Here is a 17,490-nt window from a genome sequence, read left to right as displayed (position 1 = left end):
ATCATCTGTCCAATCTCGTTAGTAGACAAATCTATTGGAGTTTATTCCATCTCCTTGTGTGCATTTTGGCATGTGAGTCTTTTATGGACTTGATTTGTTTCATCAAATTATCTAATTTATGGATTATAATGGCTCATGTTATTTATCTATTTTTTGTTTCATGAGATTGGTAATATCTTCTTATATTTTATTTCTGAAATTAATAATTTATGTCTTTTCTTATTATTCTTGGAAAGCTAGGCCAGAGAATAGATTAATAATACACAGCCAGCTTTTGTTTTTGTTTATTTTCCCTTTGACTCACTATTTTGAATTTCACTAATTTCTGATAATATTATTTCTCTTATTTACATATTGATTCAGGCTTAATTTTCTTCACTCTTCCTAGTTTTCTAAGTTAAGCTAACTTATTGGTGTTTGAGCTTGCAAATCTCCCTCTAAGCATTTCTTTTCCATGAGGTATAAGTTTTAGTACGTTAACTGCCTGGTTAGCTCAGTCGGTCAGGGCATGGCACTAGGTTATAGTAAATTGTGATGTCACTTTCAGTCAGTTGGAGTCATTTTTAATGTCTCTTAAATGTCTTCTTTGATCAATGCATGTCTTAAAAGCATACTTTTCATCTCTATTTGTATTTATAAATATGTTATTTTGAGCACTAATATTCATGACTTTATCATTTTGTCCAAGAAATACCTTGTAGTAATTTTTAGATTTTTCCATTTGTTGAGCATTTTGGACTTGAAATGGTGTCTGTCTTGGTGCATGTTACATAGGAGCTTATGATGGTTGTATCTGCCCTTGGATGGACTATTCCATAATGTCAATTAAATCAAGTTGACTAATACTGCCATTTGGGTCATTTCTACCCTTGCTTATTTTCTGCCTATGGAACTCTTGGTTATTGACACAGTGATGGAGAGGTCTCAAGTCATCACCTTGAATTAGTCTGAATTTGATTATGATGATAAAGGAATAATATGAAAAAATTTATAATCCATACATTATATAATGTAGCTGAAACAGAACAAATTGCTTTTGAATTATGTTTGAATTTGTCTGTTTTTCTCACTATCAGTTTTTGTGTTGTACATTTTGCTACTCATGTTAGATGTTTACATCCTTAAGATTTCTGTTCTCTTGGAGAATTGGTCCTTTTTCATCTTGTGGTCCCTTTTGATTCCCACTAACCTTGGTTTTTCTGGGACTGAACTTAGCCATTCCAGTTTCTCATCCTTTTACTCTTGAGTCTTGATGTCTCAAGTTGAGTTTCTTATAGACAAATGTTGTAAATCACCTGGTCTTGGTGTGTGAGAATCAGCCACCGAGTGAAATAAGACCAAAGGAAAGAAGTAGCTAGCTGGAGTACTATAGGATGAAATTTACTGGAGGACTTACTGACAAAAGTGTGGTCCTGAGTGTGTCACCAAGGTCCCCATGCTTTGGGCTGGAAGTTTACACACATAGGCAGGCAGACAGACAGACACGCATGCCAAGACAAAAGTTATCTCATCTGTGCTATACTGTACCTGCTTAACTCCAAGTCATGAGACCCAGGCACATTTCTGGTGATGGAGTTCCCCTACTTCTACGGAGTTTTTTAGTCTACTTGTAGTAGACTGGGAAATTATAGATAGAAAACCAACTAACATTCCTCAGGGGAATCATGGAAGTTACTGCTCATGTGGACTGAAGTCAGATCTAGTGAGTCCATATTTAAGTTTTTGTTTGTTAGTAGCAATGCTGCCAGAATCTTCAAATCACTTATTGTTCTTGATTTTATTTCCTTTTCAGAATTGGGCCCCCCTCTGGGTGCTCTTCCATGAGTCTATGTTTTTAGTTCTTTAGCTGGGATCGGAGGTTTCTGTACTGACATCCTGTTATGGTGGTGGTAGCATAGATGGACATGTGGGAAAGTCCATACGATCAGATAGAATGCACCCTAGATTCGAGATTTGTCGTCTTCTCTGTTACAACTTCTCCTCCTACCCCCCACCTCTGCTCCCTCTCTCTGGCTATAAGGCTCGAGGTCTTCGTTCAGGGCTGCTAACTACGGTTTACCAACTAAGAGAACAAAAGAAAGGTAAGAGCACCAGAATGGAGGGTGCCATTCCCCCAGTGGGCATGAGGCTCCGGTGAAGTCTTTCCTCCGTTATGGAGGAGGCACTGGGCACAGGGGTTTTCTGTGGTTGGTTGGAGCCAGAGCAACGAGACTGCACTGTGAGAGCCTGGTGGGGCTCCTCCATGTAAAGTCTACCAAGATGAGGGGAATTCATCACTTCCCTGGTGGTTCTCACATGGACTCCAGTAATTCACCAGTCACCAGTGAGTCCTCTCTAAAAATGCACAGATCCAGTGTCCTCCAGTTCAGGGAGGTGGTCACCAGCTGACTCTGAACATCCCACCTATGCTGACTTTACCTGGAGACAAGAATTCTGCATGACTCTCAGAAAACTCCCGGCACTTCATTTAGCTAAGTTTTTCTTTTAATTTTGTTTTTGTTAAAGCTTTTTCTTACTTTAAGGATTGGAGTGATTGATTACTTCTTAGCTTTCCCAGCATCAACTGAAGCCAGAAGTCCATTTGGAATTATATTTCATACTGTGGACTTCTTTCTGAGTGATTATAATTGCAAATTTACAAGGTGTTACAACTGTAAGATAATATAAACTTTTCTTTACATGTTGCTTGATTTTTGTAAGGGTGTATTTTACTTTTAATTCTGTGGTTGTCTGTGTGATTGTATGCACATGTGGGTGCAGCGTCTGTGGAGGGCAGAAAGCAGCACTGGATTCCCTAGAGCTGGAGGTAACAGGTGGCTATGACCTGCCAATGTGAGTTACTGGGAAATGAACTCAGGATCTCTAGAAGAGCAGCAAGCAACCACTGAGCCATCTCTCTAGTCCTTGGGTATTTGGATGGTCAATACATACCACCTGGGATTTAGCATTATTTTGGCATTTCTAGCATTTCTATATAGAATATATTAGGTGAGTAATCTTGAAACAGTTTCTTGCCCTGTCTGTACCCCAGATTCCTTGTTGATAATAGAGAGATAATTATAAAGATTAAAAGAGATAATATACATCACAGCTTGGCAGAGTAAACACATACACAAGGGTCCTAAGACTTTTTTTTTAAGTTTTATTTTATGTGTGTGTATGTGCATGCATGTATGATGGTGGTGGGTTTGGGTGCTCATAAAGGCCAGAGGGAGTGTCAGATCCTTTGGAGCTAGAGTTAACAACCATTTGTGAGTCACCTGATGTGGGCACTGGGAACCTCAGTCCTCTGCCAGAGCAGTGGGCTCTTAGCTACTGAACCATCTCTTTAACCTGCAGTGTTCGGGTCTTGTTATCACTTTTATTGACCGTGCTGCTCTCAAGACAGAGACAATCAACTTAAAGACACTTTCTAAAATTCACTTCTTACTTCCAGATTCTCAGTGTTCCAATTCTCTGCTCTTTGCCCTGAGCCTGTGGCTAAGGTCTGGGGGCTGTGGGTTGGCTTCTGTGACTTGGCCAGGCAAGGTACCACTGTCCTTGTGTGCAGGCCACAGGTCATGAAATTAGTTCCTCTGAAGTCTAGCCTTTCCTCCCACTTGCCAGAAACATAATGCAGCATAGTCAATTGCATGAATCAGTCCGACATGAAAAGCCACCCCTGGAGAAAGAAAGTTTTCTTTTTTGCAAAGTATGGAAATTAAAAAGAAGGGCAAAGGCTTTCAGATGTCACTTAAGACAGAAACACTGAATTGTAGAAGACCACCTTGTTTACTTAAATGTTATTTTCGCAGCATTAATCCCCTCTCAGTGTCTAGGGCTCTGCTGAGGTATTGGTGCTTAGAAGGAAGACAGGGTGAACGATTTTAAAAAGCTCTTGCGTGATTTGGAGCTGCATAACCATAGGCTCATTTCTAAGATTCCATTTGCAGCAAGGCCAAGGCTAGCAGTTCTGACAGTGCCTTAGGGGAGCTTTCTCCTCTGCAAACCGTGGCACCGAATGATGATGAACTCGCATGCAGATCCTGGTCCACTGAAGGAAATTCGACTTTAAAGGGCTCTGATTCTTAAAAAGTCTGTGTGTGGACTTCCCGTTTGCTGGTTTGATGCATTTGTATTTGAAGGAGAGAATAGATCTCGTCTTTGCATCTTAATTTCTAATGTTTTTCTTGCTTTTGATTTTTTGAGTCAATTTCACTTTTTGTGGTGATGTTTCCCTTCTCTTAAATGTATGATACCTTTCACAGATATGGAGCAGTCTCTGTGCTTTAATGCTGGTTTGCTGTTTGTGCAACATGTCGAGTGACAGCAGGTGTTTGTCTAGCCCAATCTTTTCCAGTCTCATTGAAGGTGGTTGCTCTGGCAGGCTGGAGCTCACTGGATTGTGTGCTTGCATGCACAAAGCTCTGGGCTCTAAACCTGGCCAGCACTGGACATGACAGCACATCCCTGGGGTCCCAGAAGGAGGCAGGAGGAACCCGAAGTTCAAGGTCATCTTAGGCTACAAAGCAAGGTCAAAGATGTTCTGGTCTACTCAGTCTCAAAAATGAAACAATGGGTAAATAAGAAATTAAGCAAACTAGTCAAGAATCAAATTCTATGACTTTTTCATTTTTGTGAGTACATACTACCTCTATTTTGACAGTCACTGAAGTTTTGTAAGTTGGTAGAGTTTGATACAATTGTCTTTAAAGATTACCGAGTATTTTTGTAGCTATCATCTCCTGTGATCTTTATAACAGTAAGTGAACAAGGTAAATGGATAGCTTAACATAGACTTAGCTACAGCTGGGTCTGTGTGTTCTTATAGTGTTATGGGTTGTTGAAGCAGTACCCCTAGGAATAGATTTTTGAAAGTACTCTTAAAACTTAATTCTATATGTGTGCACATTCATGTGCATGTGTGTGGAGATCATAGGAAACTTCTGGTTCTTTCCTGTACCTTCGAGGTCCAGGGTCAAACTCAGGCTGTGGGATCTACATGGAAGCCTCTCTCCCTAGTCAGCCATATTTCTGCCCCTGGGGAATAATTTTATACCACAGCCTGATGCATCCTGTTGAGGTGTTTGCAGGGTTTGGTTCTCACCTCTCCAGAAATTTCATTCTAAAGGGAAACAGAAAAAGCTTGCCCTTTGCATGCATAGGGTTGGCTGGATGTAGGGTCCAGAAAACATGAAACTGACTGACCCTGAACTACTAGAAAAACCCTTACCATTTGTGAAAAGGCTTTTCTGGAAAAAAAAAATCCTGTTTCAATGCAATCCCAAGTCAGTCATAATCCCCACACTCTTTCCTCTTTAAACACTGACTGCTCACTGACCTTCATGGTGTTGCTTCTTCCATAGCTCCCATCTTGCTCCTGCCTTCTTCCAATGAGGACAGGAATTTTTGCTAATCACTGCATCTCTGGCATCTAGAATGACCACTGACAAGCCAGTGAAGTTCCACATGTCTTGTGTGGTGTCCATCCCCACCCCCACCCATGTGGCTTGAGGGTCATGTCTCTCAGGTGGCTGCCCTGCTGGCCCTTCTGGAGCTTCCTTCCCCGCAGGACACACAACTCATCTTCAAAAACAATGTCACAGTCACTTACTTGAAGGTCCTTCCACTATGGAGCTGAAACCGTATGGGCTCTGGACCACTTCTTAGCACTAGAAAGGCACTACAGCTAGGCCTTCCATTCTCAACACGGGGCATGTCTGTGGTCTACAAACCATCTCTATTTGGGATGCTGTTAGCCATACCACGACTCTGTCAGAACCAAATTGTAGTTGGCAGGCCATTCAAGGTGATATTCAAATCCAGGCCTTCTAACGCCTCCTTTTATGTTCAGTATTATATTTAGTTCCAGTTTATTTTATTCTTTACAGAATAGAATGAGTGGTCATTAACTTTATCTTAGAAACCCGACAGTTACCCAGTCACTTTTATCATCCTCTGCTGCTTTCTGCTCCTATCTCCAGTACCTGAGTCACTTCCTTTCTCCTGTAATCCAGAACTGCTTGCGTGTTTTATTTCTTAAATGTTGAAATGTAGATATTTACTAGAAAAACACAGCCCCATTGACTATGTCATCTTGTGGAACATATCCATCTTTGGTCACAGCCTGAAAGCACTTTGATTCCGCAGCCCATGAGCCCTCTTTGAAATGACCTGTCCCCTTGTGTTTTATCCATATAGGCCCAGAGGAGGAAAAATGCCCTTCTCCGATGCTAACTGGAAGATTTGCCATCTCTTTGAAAGCCAACTCCACATCCCTGGACCTTTTAACTATGCATATTATTGGAGACACATCTGGAAGCAAATTCTCCCATTTTAAACAATGCTGCACTGAAGTCTGCCCTTTGGCCGGACTTGTTTTCAATCTCATTGTTTCTTTGGGTTGAAACTGTTACAGTGCTTCATGTATCACAATTCCTTGTTAAAGTGAGAAGGGCATGAATGACCCCAGCTATACCTAGGTAAGTACCCAGCGCCCAGAAGCTGCCTATATTACATGCATTGAAAATTAAATCAGCTAAACATTATTGGCTGTATTATGTAGTCAAAGGGATGGGTGGGGTAAGGGAGATGGCTCTCAAGCAAATCTCCTAAGCAGATTTCATGTGACTTTGCCTGGGGAGACTCCAGAAAATGCCTGTCTACCCTAGATAGGGCACTGAAAACAGACCAATGGAATGATGCCACCCAAGTCTGTCTTAGTGAACCAGTGTGTTATTGGTGCTACCTATGGGAGTGTGTATGAGTTCAAGGCAGCTGCATCAACCAATGGCTGCCCAGAGTGAAAGCTACACCCTTGGAGCTCCCTGTTCAAATGGTAGCAGTTCCACGGAAGTCTCTGCTCCCCAACCATGCTTACTACTTATATAACCTTAGGGTGGGATCTAGTGAGTCTTGTAACTTTATGAACTTCCTGAACCTTGTAAGTTTGGTGGTGAAGTCTCATGAGAACACCCTTTTCCCCCTCTCTCAGGGAGAGATTGTTTACATTCTGAGGAAACAGCTGCACAGTAGTAGAATAGTAATCAAATTGATGACACTATCGCAGAGCATGTCTGGAAAGAGTCATTTTGGCTATGAAGACCGCTTGGTATAAAGTACATCAATGTGTTTTTTTGTTTTATTTAACCTGTTGATTAAATTATAAATGTAAGCCAAACATGACAGTATATCCCAGCACTCAGGATGCTGAATGAATTTCAGGCCTGCCTGGATTACTTGGTGTGTTCCAGGCTAGCCCTGGGTAGCAGGAACCTTAGAAGGTCTTATTAATAGAATCAAACCTGAGGCCAGGTATTGGGGTGAATGCTGTAAGATCAGAGAAGCAGAACAAGCCACAGCTTCCTCACCTTACCAATTCCTCAGCTGATCCTGTTTCCTCAGACTGGACTCCTCTGAGTACTCATCCAGAATGAATCTTAGCTGAACTGTTGCTCCAAAGCCTGAATGCTTAACCAGCTAAAAGCTTCTAGTTTCTGGTCCTCACGCCTTATATACCTTTCTCTTTCTACCATCACTGCCTGGGATTAAAGGCGTGAGTCACCATGCTTGTCTGTATCCTTGAAGAGATGGATTTCTGCCTCTGGAATGCTGGGATTAAAGGCGTGTGCTACCACTGACTATCCTCATGTTTAATATTGTGGCTGCCCTGTTCTCTGACCCCAGATAAGTTTATTAGCATGCACAATATTTGAGGAATACAATACCAGCACACTAAGTCTAAATAAATAGACAGACAGACGAACAGGCAGATAAATGCTGATAAAAGCATGCTTGGTGAGAGTATGCTTATCTGGCATGCCTTAAGCCATATCTCTAATCCCTGCAAAGATAATAATTCAATCAGAACCCTGAGAAGATAGGGCCCAGAGGTCCCAGATATCTTGAGATGGAGAAGCGAGTTGCATGTGCTCTTTAAACAGTTTGCAGAGACTAAAACAAAGACATTTTTAGTGATTTTTAAAACTACCTTCTTTGTTGTGAATGCTTTTCCAACTTTAATTTGCCCAACATATTTCATCATCTGGTACTAACTGTAGTGGATGATGTGATTGGTAACACTTCACTACATGTCTGAAGAAGTAAGAGGGGCCAGTGTCAGCACCTGTACATAGATTCAAACACTTACACACTTGTGGGACTCAAACTCATAATTCACGACCTTGGGCTGGCAAGATAGCTCAGAGGGTAAGGATGTTGACTAGCAAGACTGACAACCTGTGTTTGATACCCAGAATCCTGCACATCGGAAAGAGAGAACCAATTTCTCCAAACTGCCCTCTGAGACCCCGCCTCCCCATCGCCATATACATACATATGTGCACACACAATTATGACCTTGATAGACAACTCTATTCCTAGCCAGTGCTGGAGATTAAACCTGGGACCCCAGGCATGCTGGGTAAATGTTCTACCTCTGAGCTGTGGCCCCACCCCCAGGCTGGGCTCAATCTTTCTGTGTGATCCTGCCTGGCTTCTAAGTCCTGATTCTCCTGCATCAGGCTTCTGAGTGCTGGGATTATGTGTATGTGCCTGTAAAGGTCTAAAACATCAATTGTTTCTTCTTTTGTCTATAAACAAATCAGTGCATGTATTTATAGGAAAAATACTGTAACAGTAAAGGACACAGAATTGCTTGGGGCAATTCATATATTAAGAAAGACAATTAAATAGTTTCTCTTTATTCCTGAAAATTCCATTTATGTATACAATGAAATCTGACATATTTTCTCCTTCCAACTCTTTCCATGTTTCCCCAGACAATTTCATGTCTCTATACTTTTTTTCCTTTTAAATTTTCTGATGAGGGTGGGGCATCCATGGGAGTGTGGGAATACTACCAGTGGCCACATCCTCCAAAGAGACTGATTCTCCTTCCTCAGGAACCATCCACTCCCAAGAGCACCTCAGTGGGGCTGGGTCCTCAGGATCCTCTACCCTACCTCTGCTGAGCTCGGGCAGGTAACCCACACTGCATGGCACTTCTCCCCATCCTTTGGCTCTTACACTGAAGAGAAGCAATATTAATGTTTAAGGCCCACCCTCCCATACCATCACTCTATATGCTCATTATTTAAAATGAAGGATGACAAGTCAAATTGAATAAACAGACAGACAGACAGCCCTGTAGGTTAAGGACAAGCTGTGGTGAGCACACATTGTTGCATTTGCCTAGAACCAATTTTGTCGTTCCCTCTGGTTCTCATCCCAGGAAGGAAAAATTAACAGTGAGTGTAATAAACCCCTTTCACTAATGAGAGCAGCGTGGTTGTGGTTTGGAGTTTATAAAGTATCTGGGCTTTCTACATTATTTCCTTTTTAAAACTGTGTCTGACATAAAATGTTCTTTCTAAAATTCATATCCAAGTGGATAAGTTTTTAAAAAGTAGATTTACAAAAACATGTTTAAGTGACCTCCCTTTTTGGTCAGCTTCAGCTACAGAAACTATTGTCAGCAGTTTAACCAACTCTTTTTAGCCAGTGCAGTTTGGTCCAGCTCTTGGTTGTTAATACTGCACTACCAATCTTTAATTTGCAGCACCACAGGGGAACGTTTAAATGAAGAACACTCAATTTCATAGCAGTTTCTAAATGAAAACATATGTATCTGTAATCGGCTTCCAAAGTTTTTTTTCTCCCCCTCAATGAGAGCGTAGTGTGTGGCATCTCAGTCACAGGGGTTCCAGTTTTTGTTTTTATTTACTTTTGAGACATTCACTATGTATGTCAGGCTAGCCTGGAACTCAGTATGTAGGCTAAGCTGGTCTTGAACTGCAATCACCCTGGTTTAGTCTTCTCAGTTCTGGAGTGCCCAGCATGAACCACCATGCTCGGAGCTTTTGTTGGGATTTTATTCTTACTGTTGTGTATGTGATGTGTGCAAGGACAGGTGAGGGGACAGTGTCTGAAAGATGCTTCTCTTTTTCACTAAATTCATATCTTAGCATGCTTTTGCTTTCCTGGCCATCTCACCTTGGGAAGGGCATCTGTGTGAGTGGCAGGATCTTACACTGTAGCTCAGGCTACTTTGAAGTTCACTGGGTAATTCAAGCTGGCCTTGAATTCACAGCAATTCCTGCCTCAGCCTCCCAAGTGCTGGGATAATAGGCAACTTTTTCCAGTTTCCCTTAAGGGGCTCATTAAGTCAGGATAGTTAATACTCAGGATGTGTGTCAAGATGAGGTATGCTGGGAGATTATAAAGCATCCTGGGAAATTGTGGGGCATGCTGGGAGATTGTGAAATGTGCTGGGAGCCAGTGAAGCATGCCTGGAAGCTGTCTCTAGTTACTGTCCCTTATATGACACCAGAGGTCATCTTCAGGGAAAAAAAAACTCGAAGCAGTTTTATAAAACTGTGGATTTTGGGGTTCATTGCCCAGAACTGACATGAACCTCACTTCTGGAGAGACAGATGAGAATAGCAATGGGGTAAAAAGATCATTCCTCTATCTCAAGTTCTTATCAAATGTTTTAAGGTTCCCTTGGAGGGATGTTAGGGTTTTGAGTCAATAATTACTGAGCTTACATCAACATTTAGCAATATTCTCCTGCTACTGGGAGGAGATGGGAACATGTCCCTAATTTAAGAAATCCAACAGCCACCCCATCCCTGGGAAGGGGCTGCATTTGCTGTCCTGCTTTGCTGTGACTGCTCTTTTTTTCTCAGGGCTTTCTATGTTCCACTGTGGGGCTGTGGGCTGGTGTCTGTCTCCCCTAGAGCTGAATTGTGGCTGAACTTCCCAATGTAGAGTTTGGGTGAGCTTCCTGGGTCAACAAAGGGAATGGAAGGTGCCAGGGCATGGGGTGTGGCCCTGGTGAGCAGAGTCAGAGGGCTCTGTTAGGACTGCATGAGCTGCTAGGATGTCTCCACAGCTAGGACTCTCTGGTGCACTCACCCTCCATTTTGATGGTGAGAGGCCCTCCTGAGAGGAGAAACAGCCATCCATCTTGGGCTTTGCAGTTCCCAAACTGGGAGATACACAAACCTCTTTTTATAAACTACCCTGTGTCTGATATTGTTACAGAATGAATAGGGACAGTATTCCTCCCTTTTCATTTTTAGATTCACAAGTACCTTCTCTCTGATGTTTTAACACATACAGCTGTACAAATCCACCCCACAGACCTTGTGCACATAGGTTAGGAACTAATATTGCATGCCAATAACTAATATTTAATAACACTTCTCTAATATCTCTGGTTGTACTGGAAGAATTCAGATGGCCGTAACATTCTGACTTGAATGTCTTAAGCACAGGGGAATTTTTATTCATCCGTAAATGTTTCTGGTTGCTATTGGTATGATTTCTAGCTATGTGCAGTTTATGTCTGTCCATGAACATATGTAGGTACATTATGTGCATAAATATATGTGTGTATGTTCTGTGTATATATGGCGATGCCTATATGCACATTGAATGACAGTACAGCAATGTCGCTCATTGCTTACTTTGAACCCAGGCTCTATTCCTTTCTGTAAAAGCTTGAACTTACATAATTCTCCATGTTTGCTTCCCATCTGTGAAATGATAGGATAAGGTTATGTAACTCATGGCCTCACCTTGAGGGTTCACTTACCTTAGCTATTCATTCTTTCTCAGACAGGGTCTTGTTATGTAGTCCTGATGTCTTGAAACTTGTAATGTAACCCAGGATAGTTTTGAACTTGTGATCTTCCTGCTTCAGCCTCTCAAGTACTATGGTGACAGGCATGTTTGAGCACATCCGGGTTTGTACATCATGTAAAGAGCAGTGTCCATGCAAGTATATGAATTTTAAGGTTTAAATATGGGCAAATATGTGTACACATAATATATAATTATTACCTAGTCTACAAAATAAGACAATTCAATACATATTGTTTGAAACCCTGGAGATATATAATCATATATTCCACATACGGTACACATATAGTTTCTTGGGAATTTCATAGTTATCCAAAGACCAAGGCTCTTGTCTGGAATTTATGTAGTAACTTTTGTATTTTATTTTATTGTTGTTGCAATGGGAACCCAGACCAGAGTCATGTACATGCTAGACAAGTGCTCTATTAATGACAAGTTCTCTACTCATGAACTGGAACCCAATGTTAAATTTGTTATCTTAAGTTGTACATATATAATGACCTAATATTTGCCACTGTGAACTGGCCTTGGCATGATATGGGAGGAGTCAAGGGGAAGTGGAATGGCCTGTCTTGGAGCTGGCCAAGTCCGATGTGCACCCTGGTGCTGTGGCTCCCATACATCAAGGCCTTTGATGAGTCCCTGGGCCTTGCCAAGCTTCCCTTCTCTCTTCTGCAGAGCAGGAATGTCACACTTCTTGCAAGTCTGTGCTGTGAAGGAGAGAAAGGAACACATTCAAAAAACATTTGGCTAAGAACCCGGATGTAGTACATGCTTGATAAATGGAAACACTGATGTTCAGTGTGATAGCCCCACTTCAATGTGGATTTCTTTTTCAAGCTTAACACAAACAAGAACCCCACAGGAAGTTTTGATCAGCTCTGCTGTTGCTGTATAATGATCATGGCTGAGTCTGGAGAGCATGTGGTCTCAATAACAAGGAGCTGCTCGCTCCCCTTTCCAACAACCCAGTTCCCTTGTCATTAGGACACCTGCTTGCCTCTGAAGGTGGAACATGGAAGAAGCAGAAGTAAGGCATCTGAAGAGAGGCCCTGGCCTTGTTCTGGGTGGCTGGCTCAGGCCAAGCAGGTGCCCTCAGAGACCCATGGGGACAGAATCTGCTTTGTTCCCTTGTCTTCATATGGTATGTTCTAGAGAGCACAAATCCCTGTGGAAATTAATGTATGTATGGCAATCCCTTTGCAGTGGTTACACATATTCTGATCAGTACAGTGAGGGGCCATTATTTTGTAATTGGTTCTAATTTGCTGTTTGCTCATTCCCTGGAGAAACTAGGAGTAACCCTCAAAGAGCCAACTTTGAAAGACAACTGTGCATCAGAATAGACAATCCTTCCTGTGGCAAGAACTGCTCATTTTCTAAGATTTATTTTTATTTTCAGCTGTGTGTGTGTGTCTGTGTATGTGAGCACAGGTGCCCAGAGGTGTTATATCTTATTGCAGCTGAAGTCAAAGTGGGAGCTTCCTGATGTGGGTGCTGGCAACCCAACTCGGGTCCTCTTAACACACTCCTGACAGCGGAGCCATCTCTCCAGCCCAGAACCCTTTTGGAGTAAAAGCTGCACTCAGACTGAAGGTAGAAGGCAATTATCACCAAGTAGTAGGTCACACCTGCAAGTGACTGACTAGCAGCTGGAGGGACAGAGCCTGTGGAGAAAAGGGACACACATGGAAAGTGTTGTATTCAGGCACAGATTTGTTTTTTTCAGTATGGGTGGCCACATTAATCCAAGAGTTTCCTATTTTTATTACGTGATTATTATATTTTCAGCTCTCTCATTAATACTTATGGGACTATAGTGAAGGTGTTTAAGGATGCACACTTAGCAGTGAATGACCACCTGGTTTATAAAGTCTTAGCCGAGGGTAATTCAGGACACCCCCCCCCCCTGCCCAAACTCTAGGCTTATTGGATTGTTCTCTTAATTACTGGGCTCTGTGCTATCAAATATTTGTTGAAGGGGATGCTTTTCTTTGTGGAAGTGGATAATGGTTGTGTTTACACTTTGAAATTTCTGCCTCCAGTTATTAAGATTTGCATTTCTCACTTTTCTTCCAAGGGAAAGGTGTTTAGCCATTTTTAGAAAGCAGGTACGAAGTAATCAATTGCCAAAACATCTCCTCCCTGCAAACTTTCCACTCTAGACAAGTGCAAAACTCTCAAGGTATCAGCAATCCACCTACCAAGGATAAAAGGGGCAGAAATCGAGAAGCACCTTTTCAAGCTTGTGGGTGTCCTGGGCATCCAGACACTGTCTGTATTGCTTCTTAACAACTGTGCTGTAGACAGGAGTCAGGGAATAAGTCAGCCAGAGAGAGCCAGCCTTTGACTGGCAGGTCCTGAGCCTGGTTCCCAAGCTGCTCCAAGGGCTCTGCTCTGAGGGCACAAGAACAAACAGCAGGGTCATTGATCTCTGGGCAGCTGTGGTGCACTCTGGGAAACGCTGGGGGTGCCTGGGGACACAGTGCAGGCCACAGATACTCTTTCCAGGGGCATCACGGACTTGGGCAGGGAGAACACACAAGCCCACGAAAGTCAAAGCAGAGGAGAAGGCAGTGAGAAACAAACAAACAAGCAAACATGTTGTCAGAATTGTTTTATGGGGCCCCCTTTGCCATCAATTCCTTCCAGTCCCTTGGTCCCTGGCTACCGGATGACCTGCTCCACTAGGTCGCTGTAGGAGCGCTAATCTCTGCTCAACCCTGACTAGAGATTTCTTGGGGATCCCCTCCCCAGCCTCCTCCTCCTAGCAGCTGTTTTAAGTCAGTGAACGCAAGAAGAGCAGCAGTGCTAAGCAGAGCAGCAGCGCGGGAGCTGTCAGCGAACAGGCTTCCATCAGCCCGGCAGCTTCTGCCTAGGGCGGCTCACCCACCGAGTTTCTGCTGGTGGGTGATGTAACTCGCGCTCCCGAGTGGCGCAGCTCCGGAACTCAGTGCCCAGCCTCATCTCGCCCTCAATATCAACCTCTGGCTCTTGGGCATCCGGTGATAATTTTTTTTTTTTCTTGGCTGAATGCACACAGAATCAAACCACTTCAGCCACCCCAGAGGTGGAGATCAGAGAGCTTCTGAACTTTCCTTCCATCCCTCTCCCCCAAAGAGTGGGTGAGTGAGGAGCGCTGTAAAAGGCAGCAGCGGGGGACCTGGGTGCAGAGCCAGGCTCAGGGAAGGCAATAGTGGCCAGAGACTCCGGGCTCTCCAGCCAGGGTCTGCTGACCACCTAGAAGGTTCCACGGACACACACAGACTCCCCACGCGCGTGCCCGTGCCATCCGGTGAAAGCCTGTTTGCACACGGGGGTGGGCGCAGGGCGAGAAAGAAGTTGACAAAGGGGACTTGACCAGACACGATGTCTCAGGAATAGACGCGAGCTCCCCTCTCCTACCCTCCTCCTTCCACTCCTGACATTTCGTCTTTAAGTGGAGGACAGATTAAAGGAAGAAAAAAATTCCTGCACGGTGTGGGTGATCGGTGCGTTATTTACAAGCCAGTTGGGCTGCGGCAGAGCAGGAAGACCGTAAGGGGCTCCCGGGCTTCCGATACAGGCGCGCGGCCGCGGGCAGGAGGTCAGGGTGGACCCCAGGTTCTGGGGGACAACCTGCAGCAATCCCGGCCCCCGCGCTGTGCCGCCCCCGCCCGCCGCACCCCGGGGCGCGCGCTGGCCACGGTCACCGGCGGCTGGAGCGCTGCCCTCGCCTCCCCCATTGTTCCCACTGTCTTTTTCGCCTTTTGTTATTTATTTGCACCAGCATTGTGTTGTCTCCGAAGCTGCCTCATGACCAGCCGAGGGATTTCACTTCGTCCTTGAGAGAGAGGGAGAGAGAGAGAGAGAGAGAGCGAGAGAGCAAGAGAGGGAGCCAGAGGTTGGGGTGGGGGGGTGGAAGAGAGAGAGAGAAAGAGAGGGACAGGCGCGCACACACACACGCGCGCGCACACCCCACACAAACACACCCCGACACAGACACACACACACACACAGAGTGCAAAAGGCGAGCCGCCCCATCCCGTCTCCAGGGTCCTCCGGGGCCCCCGCCCGCCGCTGCGCATCCCGCGTCAGAGGAGCGATTAAGCAGACCCGGTAAGGTGCGTGAACCGCAGCGTTTTAACTTTGTGGCGCGTCCCGCTGTGGAGGTGCCGGTGGCGGGCAGCCCTCCAAGGCGCCCTGCTCCAGCTGGAGAGCCGCGCAGCACCAGGGAGGGGGCGCGGGAGTTTGCTCAAGTCCCGGGAGGGGGCTGGGCCCGGCTGCGGGGGAGGCTGCGGGGGGCGCTGTCACCCCCTCCCCTCCGGGAAGGAGGGGGCTGCGATCCCCGGGACTGGGCCAACTTTATCTGGGCTGCTGTTGGAAAGCCTGTGTCCTGTTGCCTGTATTGTTTTCTAAGTGGTAGCAGAGATGCGAGGTGCAGGAGGCAATCAGTGCAGGGGGATCAGCCCTGGGCTAGCCTTGTGTATCTCAAGGGGACAGACCCTCGAACTTGGACAAAGCCCCTGTGCCTATCTAGAATAGAAAGCCCACTCTCAGCCTACCCTATCACCTTCAACCCTTTCTTTTTGTTTCGCTTTCTGCAATCTCTCTCCCTCTACTCCTCTTCAGTCCTTCAGAATCTCAGAAATAAGTCTCATCCTTGTGGATTTGAGACGTTTCAGAGACGGAAGCTTTCATTTTATTGCAACTACTGTCTCTCCCTCTCGCTTTAAAACCCCCTTCCTCACTCGCTGCAAAGTGTAGACTGCTCACGCGCTGTGTCACTCTCAGCTCCCACTCCACAGCCACGGTAGTAAGAAGTAAAGAACAGAGGTTATGCGGGTTGGAAGCAAGTTGAATCAGTTTTTGGAGTTACTGATCTGTTGGCCTCAGATCTGCGGGACACAGTTCACATATTTTAATAGTCATCTTGCAAAGTGAATATGTTAATAAGCAGATTGGCCTGTGCTGAATATCAGAAGGCGCTGGTCTTGGTGCCTAAGTTGAGAGTGAGGAATGTGAATTCATTTCCAGTCTTCCCCAATCAGCTAAAGCAGGTCAAAATGAGGAAGTGTGCATTTCTGCAGAGCCTACGCTTTCAGGGCTAGCCACCCGGAATACTCTGAGTGACTATTGGCTTTGCTGCCTCACAAAAGTTTTGAAATTTGTTGAAACCCAATTGAGATGTTCAGAGTATCCAGATATCCAAAGGGGTTACGAAAGGCACGGAGAGATTTCCCCAGAGAACCCTTTCTGCTCAGCACAGTTTCAGTCGAGGGCAAGACAGAGGAAGATCTATGGGATTTTGGGTAATAAGTGTGGGAATCTGCAAACAGATTAGACAACAGTGATTTGTTTTCCTGGTGTCCATAAATAATGGCTTCCCCTATCTCACACACACACACACACACACACACACACACACACACACACACCAATGAAACTGCTGCTGGTGGGAGATTTGTAGACAAGGGCCGTTTTCAATCAGAAAAACCAGTTTGGGGGCTTGATCTCTAGGAGTGATTAGGTTAAGGGCCAGATGTTTTTTTTTAAAGTACACGGAAATGTTCTCTCCTGCCACAAGTTTGACTTTTATAGCTTTTAAAAGGAGGACAATTTCATAGTCTGTACAGAACCACTGAATTTTGGTCTGTCTCATTTTAAAGGAATCCGGCTGTCTGAGGACGGCTGTTTGCACAGATAGGAGAGGAATCTGTTTTCAGAAGCAGATACAGGGAGCAGTTTCTAGGGGGTGCTTCTTCCTGATTTAAATATAGCTCCGAGGCCAAAGCCTAGATAAATTCAGCCAGAGTGATTTAAAACATTAAGCACTTACATCGAAAGTTCTCCTGGGCACCGTGCAAAATTCTCTTGGAAATTATG

At 44.5% G+C, this 17,490-nt stretch overlaps 1 long non-coding RNA gene across 1 annotated transcript; it reads right to left on the bottom strand.

The window, feature by feature from the left end:
- Window positions 1–12,004: 12,004 nt before the first annotated feature.
- LOC118580472 lies at window positions 12,005–15,488 on the bottom strand. The gene is made up of 3 exons (XR_004944533.1): window positions 14,519–15,488; window positions 13,830–14,022; window positions 12,005–12,335 (listed from the first exon to the last, which is right to left on the bottom strand). It is a non-coding gene; the product is annotated as an uncharacterized LOC118580472 (long non-coding RNA).
- Window positions 15,489–17,490: the final 2,002 nt, after the last annotated feature.

The sequence above is a fragment of the Onychomys torridus genome, chromosome 3 (assembly GCF_903995425.1).
Source record: "Onychomys torridus chromosome 3, mOncTor1.1, whole genome shotgun sequence".
Lineage (NCBI taxonomy): Eukaryota > Metazoa > Chordata > Mammalia > Rodentia > Cricetidae > Onychomys > Onychomys torridus.
The sequence above is the reverse complement of the archived record's forward strand: the minus strand, read 5'-3'. Positions and strand labels throughout refer to the sequence as shown.